The sequence below is a fragment of the Dromiciops gliroides genome, chromosome 4, assembly GCF_019393635.1.
Source record: "Dromiciops gliroides isolate mDroGli1 chromosome 4, mDroGli1.pri, whole genome shotgun sequence".
In the NCBI taxonomy this organism is placed as follows: domain Eukaryota; kingdom Metazoa; phylum Chordata; class Mammalia; order Microbiotheria; family Microbiotheriidae; genus Dromiciops; species Dromiciops gliroides.
In genome coordinates, this window is record NC_057864.1 from 452,991,407 (window position 1) to 452,999,680 (window position 8,274).

Here is an 8,274-nt window from a genome sequence, read left to right on the forward strand (position 1 = left end):
GCTAGCCTGAGATGAAGTGGATGACCTTGGTGGCTTCCATATCTGACCAAGTTCTAAGCACTCTGCAGTTCCTGCTTTTCAGTTGCCTTTATGGCTATTGGAACAAATTATTCTCCTTCACCTATTTCACTAGGGAAAGTCTTCACATGCTTGGGGTAGACATCTCTCTAATTCACCAGCAGGTTTGAGGACTGTCAGTTATCCTCAACCTGGTTTAGCCTGTCTACTGAAAAAGTTTACTAGGATGTGGTTGCTGTGCATACTACAGCTTCTTGGAGCCACAGATGAGAATTGGACAAATCAGGTGAACACAAAGTTGGATGAGCAGCCCTAAAAAGGGCTTGGCAAACTCTTGTATCAGAGGTACAAGTCCTGAACATCCCATGTACTTCAAAACAGTATAATCACCTCCAAAATGTCTAGCAAAACAGTCTAATTTTACAGGAGAACTATGGTCCTTTAATAAAATAGAAGACTTCCAAGCATTCCTGATCAAAAGACCAGAGTTTAGTAAAAACTTTGAAATACAAATACAGGAGGCAAGTTAAAAATTATAAACAATCCTAAGGGACTAAAGAATAATAAAGCGTTCCTTCCCTGTCGCCACTGAATTGATTGGGAGGCAGAAGCTCCTGAGTGTTTTCAAGATTTAGCTTCACCTGTGAACTGCTGCCATGGCCGAGGAAGGCATTGCTGTTGGAGGCCTCTACAAGAAGTGCTGAAGACTGCACTCATCCATGATGGCCTGGAATTTATGGAGCTGCCAAAGCCTTGGACAAACACTAAGCCTTTACATCTTTGTGTTCTTGCTTCCAACTGTGGTGAACCTGTGTATGAAAAATTGGTTGAAGCCCTGTGTGCTGAGCACCAAATTAACTTGATCAAGGTTGATGGCAACAAGAAGCTGGGTGAATGGGTAAGTTTCTGTAAAATTGACAGAGAGGGAAAACCCCGCAAAGTGGTTGGCTGCAGTTGTGTTGTTGTTAAAGACTATGGCAAGGAATCTCAGGCCAAAGATGTCATCCAAGAATATTTTAAATGCAAGAAATGAGTAAATAAAAAGCCTTGGTCTGATTTGAAAAAAAAAAGTGTTTATATTTGAATATAGATAGATGTGTACCCTCAGAGAATCCTATAATCATCAAGTGTCATATAAAGGAAATCTAGTAAGAGAGAGGACCTGGGAGTGGTTTTTATATTTTTATGATCTTAAAAGAAATAAGGAAAAAGAGGAGGAGATAGAATACCTTAAGAGTGAAGAGGTAAAGGGAGGATGAGGGAAATTAGCTTTCATAATTTGGTAGTACAGGTAGAAAACTATATAAACAAGAAGGAAGGGGTGGTAGGAGTGGGTGACACTTAAACCTCACTGTCATCTGAGCGAAGTTAGAACCTCACTGGTCAAAGGAGTAAAGAATTCATACACACAGAGTTGGGTGCAGAAATACATTTCATTCAATAAGTAAATATGAGGGGGAGAGGGGAAAAGGGGTAATAAGGGAAGGGTGGGTTCAAGGAAGGAAGGGTTAGTCCTAAGCAAAACAAACTGTCAGAGCCAGAATGTAGAATTCTAAGAGAGATTTAAAAGGGAAAAAAAGTTAAGAAAGAACTCTGGAAAAGCAAAAGAGAAGAGAAGCAGGGAGCAGAATCAGTTGGCATTAAACCTACATCAGTGATGCTGAGCACATTCCTTCTCTCTTACCTCCATCTTCTTTATGAAGAGAGAGAGGGCAATTGACTAACACAATGACCAACCACAATTCCAGAGGGTTCAAGATAAAAGATGCCACCCACCTCCTGACAAAGAGGTGACAGACTCAAGGTGCAGACTGAGATAATATTGTTCTGGACATGGCCAATGAGGGAATTTGTTTTGATTGACTATACATATTTGTTGCAATATTCTTGTTTTCTTTTTTTTTCCCCCAGTGGGGAGGGGAAGGTAGAAAAGGTAGATTTTCATCAGTTGAAAAAAATTGAATTAATTTTAAAAGATCTGCAATGGGATGGCTATCCTGAAGGAGGAGAAAAAATGCAGAGAAAAATTTTGGTCATTTAAAAAAACCAAAATTTATTAATAATAATTTGTTTTTAAAAAAAAGATTCAACTCAAACATCACCTTCTACAGGAGGTCTTTCCTAATCTCCCCAGCTACTGGAGCCTTCTACTCTAAGGTTACTTTGTATCTATTTTGTATATATCTTGAATATACCTATTTATGTTGGCTCCCCCATTAAAATGTAACCTCCTTGAGGGCAAGAACTGTTTATGCTCTTTTTCTTTGTATCCCCAATATTTCGCACATTGTCTGGCACACAGTATTAATATTTGTTGACTATGTACCAAGCACTGTGCTAAGTGTTGGGGATACAAAAGAAAGGTTATAAATGGTAGTTGACTGATTGAATAAAAACTGAGTAGTGCTGGACACTGTAGATAATAAAGCTTAAAAGATAGGTTGCTGGGGCAGCTAGGTGGTGCAGTGGATAAAGCACTGGCCCTAGGTTCAGGAGGACCTGAGTTCAAATCCAGCCTCAGACCCTTGACACTTACTAGCTGTGTGATCCTGGGCAAATCACTTAACCCCAACTGCCTCACCAAAAAAAAAAAAAAAAAAAGATAGGTTGCTTTTCCTTTGACTTGAAATCCAGAAAGGTCAGAGGGCAACCCCCCAGTAGTAGGCTTCGCCAGTTGCAGACAACCATGGATCAGTGCCTTGAAGAGCCACAGGCCACAGTGTGGCTGTACAGTCCAAAACGGGAGCCGCAGCTCCTGCTGCAACGAGGACATCAGAAAACTGCACTCTGTTGCCCGTTGGGTTCCTGTGTCTCATTTGTTTTTCTTCCTCCAGAGCCGGGAGGCCCATCTCAGCTGCGTGCAAGCTGCTCCTGAGTACTGAACTCCATCGGGCGCATTCCTTGGCCATCTCCTCCCAGCTGCCAGTGTCTATTCCCAGAGCCCTCGAGTCTTGCTTGCATACATCTCTGTAGCGAAGCTGGGGGCATCCAGCAGGTGCAACCCCCTCACTCCCTGCATAAAGCCTATATTTACCTAGTGAGCTGGAGGAATCTGATCTAGGAACTGGAAACAGAGAAAGTCTGCTCCCCTCCTCCAACAGTCCCTTCACTTTTGCTGAAGGGCCCTTGGAAGGTGTAGGGAAAGGTAACATTAGCTTTTCCATATTTGGGATCTGAAGTCATAAGACATAAACGTGTATGTGTTCCAATTAGCCACAATCCCTTAGAAAGGGATGAATGGGACTTTGCTAGAGATCATATGTTGTTGCTAAAGGGTGTTTGAGGGAACCAGGGGCTTTTAGGAGACCTGGCATCCTTATTTAGGTTCAAGTCAAGTCACTGAGGTTCTATCTCCTTTCTCACTAGGAAGGGGGTGGAGTGGCAACAGCTTGTGTGTGAAAGAAATCTGCTCTCCAGAACTGTTTTGACAGCTTAGAAGAAAATATTGTGTAGAAAGACATTATATGTAAGAAATTATAGAATTTCATTATAAATGGACATTAATGACCTTTCTTTCCTTTTTCTTTCTTCCACAGTATTATTTCCAATAGAGCCATCTCCTCTAAACTTTGATCATGTGGGCTGGGCCTACAACTCAAGGAGTGGAGTCTTTGGGGGTGGGGGCCGGAAACTAAGTGAGCTTTGAGATCAGTCTTTGGCCCTTTCTCTGGGAGTGACCCTGATTATGCTGGGAAAGGCTGCTGAGAATTCTTTGTTCTAGACAGCTCCCATGGTATGTGCCAGATATTGTTACAGTTGCTCATATTGTCAGCTGATAATTAAAAGGGGGTAGAAACTTGGAGATAATATGGCAGATTTCCCTTAAGAAGAGGCCCAGACAAAAGAAAAAAAAAACAATAATGCCATGGCGGCAATAAATAATAAAAATTAGGCAAGAAGGGTAGGAAATTATTTTCATTATTTTTCTTCTCATTAGGAAACTGAGTCACAGAGCATTCTGATGATTTGCTCAGGATTAACCAGTTTTGGACAGCTAGACTAAGCACCTGATCTCTTAACTTCTAATCAGTGTCATAACTCATTTTTATTTGTCTATAAAATTGGAAAAAAAAATCTAAAGAAGGAATGGAGATAGAGGAATGGGTGGGTCAGGAAGACTAATTGACTTGAAAGCTTACTCAGATTTTTAGGATGTAAGGCTAGAGAATGGAAGTCAAGTAACCTTCCAACATTATTCCCCCAGGTTATATTCAGGACAGAAAATTTTATTCTGGCAGACAAGCCCTAAGGCTTTTTTGTCTAATGATAGGTCATTATTGTTATTAAAGAATAATGTGTTTGTAAACAACAAAACAAGAGATAAATCATAAATTATATGTTAGGAAGAGGTCAGGGCAAATTGTCCCACCCCTCTGACTATTTCTTTTTATCATTTTCATCATCCTACTTTAAGCTCTTAACACTGTACAAGATGCCCATAATACTGAAAAAACTTCATAGTTGGTCTCCTTCCCTCTAGAGTCCCAAGCCTTTGATTAATTTTCATAAAAGAACTGTAATGGGGGCAGCTAGGTGTCGCAGTGGATAAAGCACAGGCCCTGGAGTCAGGAGTACCTGAGTTCAAATCCGGCCTCAGACACTTGACACTTACTAGCTGTGTGACCCTGGTCAAGTCACTTAACCCCCACTGCCCTACAAAAAAAAAAAAAAAAGAACTGTAATGATTACAGTATTCTCTACCCAACAATCTTCAATGCCTCCCCATTCCAAACTTCTTAACTTGGTATTTGGGAACTGCTACAGTCTGGTCCTTTCTGCCTTATCTCCCACTTGGGCTCCCTACCATAAACTGGCAGCTAAGTGGTTCACTGCGCAGGGAGTCAGGAAGACCTGAATTCAAATACCCTTGACACTTACTAGCTGTGTGACCTTGGGCAAGTCACTTAACCTCTCTTTGTCTTAATGGCAAATGAAAAGGAAATGTCAAAGCACTCCAGTATCTTTGCCAAGAAAACCCCAACTGGGATTATGAAGAGCTGGACATGACTAAACAACAAAACTAGCCTGGTCTATTTGCCATTCTACAATATAAACTGCCTTTTCCTGCCTCTGCTCAGCAAAGCTCACCGCCTCTATCCCCTGCTACAGCAGGAACTAGTTTAAAATGATTCTCTAGGGGCAGCTATGTGGCACAGTGGATAGAGCACTGGCCTTGGATTCAGGAGGACCTGAGTTCAAATCCGGCCTCAGACACTTGACACTTACTAGCTGTGTGACCCTGGGCAAGTCACTTAAGCCCAATTGCCTCACTAAAAAACAAACAAAACAAAAGATAAAAAAAATTAAATGATTCTCTAAATTGCCTTTTCCAGCTGAAAATGATCCCTCTCTCTTGTGTACTTTATTCCTGCCAAACAAATGCAGCATTCTATCTCCATCTCCGTGCCATCCCTCACATAATGTCTGGTCTCTGGTGGTTAAGCTATTTAGGTTTTGTAAAAACTTGACGACTGCCCCAGCACCCCTCCTCCCCCAGGCATTAGTGCTCTTCCTTCTCAAATTACCCGGCATTTACTTACAGGACATCTCTCCTCCCTTTCATCTCCCCAACCTTCACCTCAGTAGGAAGTAATCTCTTTAAAGACATGGGACTATTTTGGTTTTTATCTTTATAGTTCCCTGCCCCCACCCCTAGACCTGTGGTAGAACACATTTCTTGGGTCCAAAGTATAGGGAGTTTCCAAACCAGGAAGTTTATGCAGATTGGCTTCGGTCCTGCAATTCAATATGTTTGAGCTAAGTGGCTTGCTCACGGATCCACAGCTAGAGTGTTAGAGGAACTAAAACTTGGTAGTTTTGGCTCCAGATCTGGCTCCATAGCCACTGCACCTTACAGTCTTGCACATAGTAAGTACTTAATTAATGCTTATTGGATTTGTTGAATCAGTTTGCCCTACATGTATGACCTTTTCTGCATATATTTGCATTTGAGTCTTATCTTACCTCCTAGATTTTAAGCTCTTCGAGGGTAGAAAGTATTACATACATATTTATGTTCTGAATGCCTTCCACAGAGATGCTCAATAAATATATATTTTAATAATATCTTATTTCTTCCCAATTACATATAAGAATAAATATTTGTTAAATGGGTAAATTAAGGTTGAGTTTTGAGTTACCTTGCATATGGAGGCATCACAATATCATAGATTTAGAGTTGGAAAGGACCTCGAAGTTTATGTAGTCCAAGTCCCTCATTTTACAGATGAGGAAAAGGCTGCCCAGGGAGATTGAGTTACTTGCCAAAAAATCACACAGGTAGTGCCAAAGGTGGGATTTGAACTGTGTTCTCTGATTCCAGAGCTGATTGGTATTTCCAATGTACCATGTTCAGACTTTTTAAAAAAAAATCAGTATTGGAAGATTTTTTTCTGATTCCTTACCTTTTTCTTCTTATTCTAGCTTCATTTATTTTATTTGTGCAAAAGGACTTCTTTTTTGGCTCTGGGAATTTTCTCTGTCTCCCATAGAAAGCTCATCCTCCTCATCTTCACTTAATGGCTTCCTTGGCTTCTTTCAAGTCCCAACTAAAATCCCATCTTCCAAAGGAAGCCTTTTCCAAACTCTCTTAATTTCAGTGCCTTCTCTCTGTTAAATATTTCCTATGTATGCTCTATACAGCTTGCTTTGTATACATTTGTTTTGTTTGTTTCTCTCTTTAGATTGTAAGCTCCTAGAGGGCAGGGACTATCTTTTGCCTCCTTTTGTATCCCCAGCCCTCATAGGCACTTAATAACATATATTGATTGCTTGAAAAGCCCTGATTCAGTCTCTACCCTTCCTCCCCGACAAGGAGTTTGCAATTTGTATTTATCCATTTCCCCAGCTACCTCAGATTTTGACTTCTTTTAATGGGGCAGATGCCCCTCTACTTTAAAAGTATAAAACTCAGGATTGTTAGTGCTGCCTCAGTTGTATGACCTCAAACTCGATGTAGAGTGCATTCCTGACGAACAGGTGATAGTGAGTCAGTATTGGCTCAATTTTTCCCTAGAGTTTGGCCGAAGGGTAAAGGGTGGGGTTTCTTCTCGCTTGTCTTTCATTTGTATTAAGCGTTAATTAAAGTGTTATATATTGTATAATATGTGCACCACGTAAATTATAGATCTATATAGTGAGGCTTTTGAGGGTATTATATACTCAATTATATATATGTTTATATTTATGATTGGCCATTAATCTAGGAGTTTCCCCTTTTCTAGTCTAGTCATACACTTAAAAAAAAAAAAAACCAACACAAAAAACTTTGTCTCTCTAACCTGTGGTCTTATCTGCCTGGGAGAAACCAGCCTCAGGACTAGACCTCACCTTAAAACCAAATGCGAAGCTTTCCTCCTGTCACCACGTGGGGCAAAGCCCAAGGTTGATGGCCCTAATTGTTGTATAAAGCTTCCCTTGGAATGCAGAGGCTTTGTTTTTGTCCCAGCCTAGGGAAGGGAAGGACTTTATTCTTCTTGTTACTTGGACACGCCTTACTCACCTGAGAGGGAAGATGGGGGGGATGGGAGGGAGTCGGATTGTTTCACTGAATTCTTTGGTTTCTGAGCTGGCGCTTCCTATATTCCTCTTCGGGCTCCCTATACCCGAGATTAAGTTTTTGACCCTTGCACCTTGATTTCATGGCGAGAGCTGTTTGTGTCACTTTTGTCTTTTTTTCCCCCTGTGCCTGCCTAATCCAAATGCCTGACCCACTGTAGGTGCTTAATAAATGCTCGTTGATTATTGATTGACTTACCTGTTCAACATTTTTTAGATCTAGGAAATCATGTTGTTCAACTGCAGCTTTTGTCAGCAAATATTTATTCCCCCTGCCCCTTATCTCGCGTCGTGTGGAAAGTGCTAGCCTTCCCTCTTCCTGCGGCAATCCAATAAGCTTGTTAGTTTATTTAAAGCGCTATATAAATGCTAACTATTATTATTGCTGGGTTTATTTAGGGCATTTCTTGAACTCTTGTGTGTTTCGGGGGAGGGAGAGGATGATTTTGAAGAAAGCCAGAAAATTGCTTCTGACCCCGCTAGTCTTTCCCCCCCCCAACCCCGCCCCTCCCAGCAGTTATTGTTTCTATTGTGTAGTATTCTATGTAAACTCGTTCTTCCAAGTTTTCTTTTCTCCTCAATGGAATGAAAGCAATGATATCCAAAGCAGGTTAAGTAGGGAAACAAGCTTAGTCCGGGCTTGGACCCTCCTATTGGCCCTTTCCTGAGGAAGGAGTTTTTAATTGTCCTTTACTTCAT

General features: G+C 41.0%; 1 pseudogene; it reads left to right on the forward strand.

Moving 5' to 3' along the window:
• Positions 1 to 674: 674 nt before the first annotated feature.
• Positions 675 to 1,051, forward strand: LOC122726317 (annotated as a pseudogene).
• The last annotated feature ends 7,223 nt before the right edge of the window (positions 1,052 to 8,274 follow it).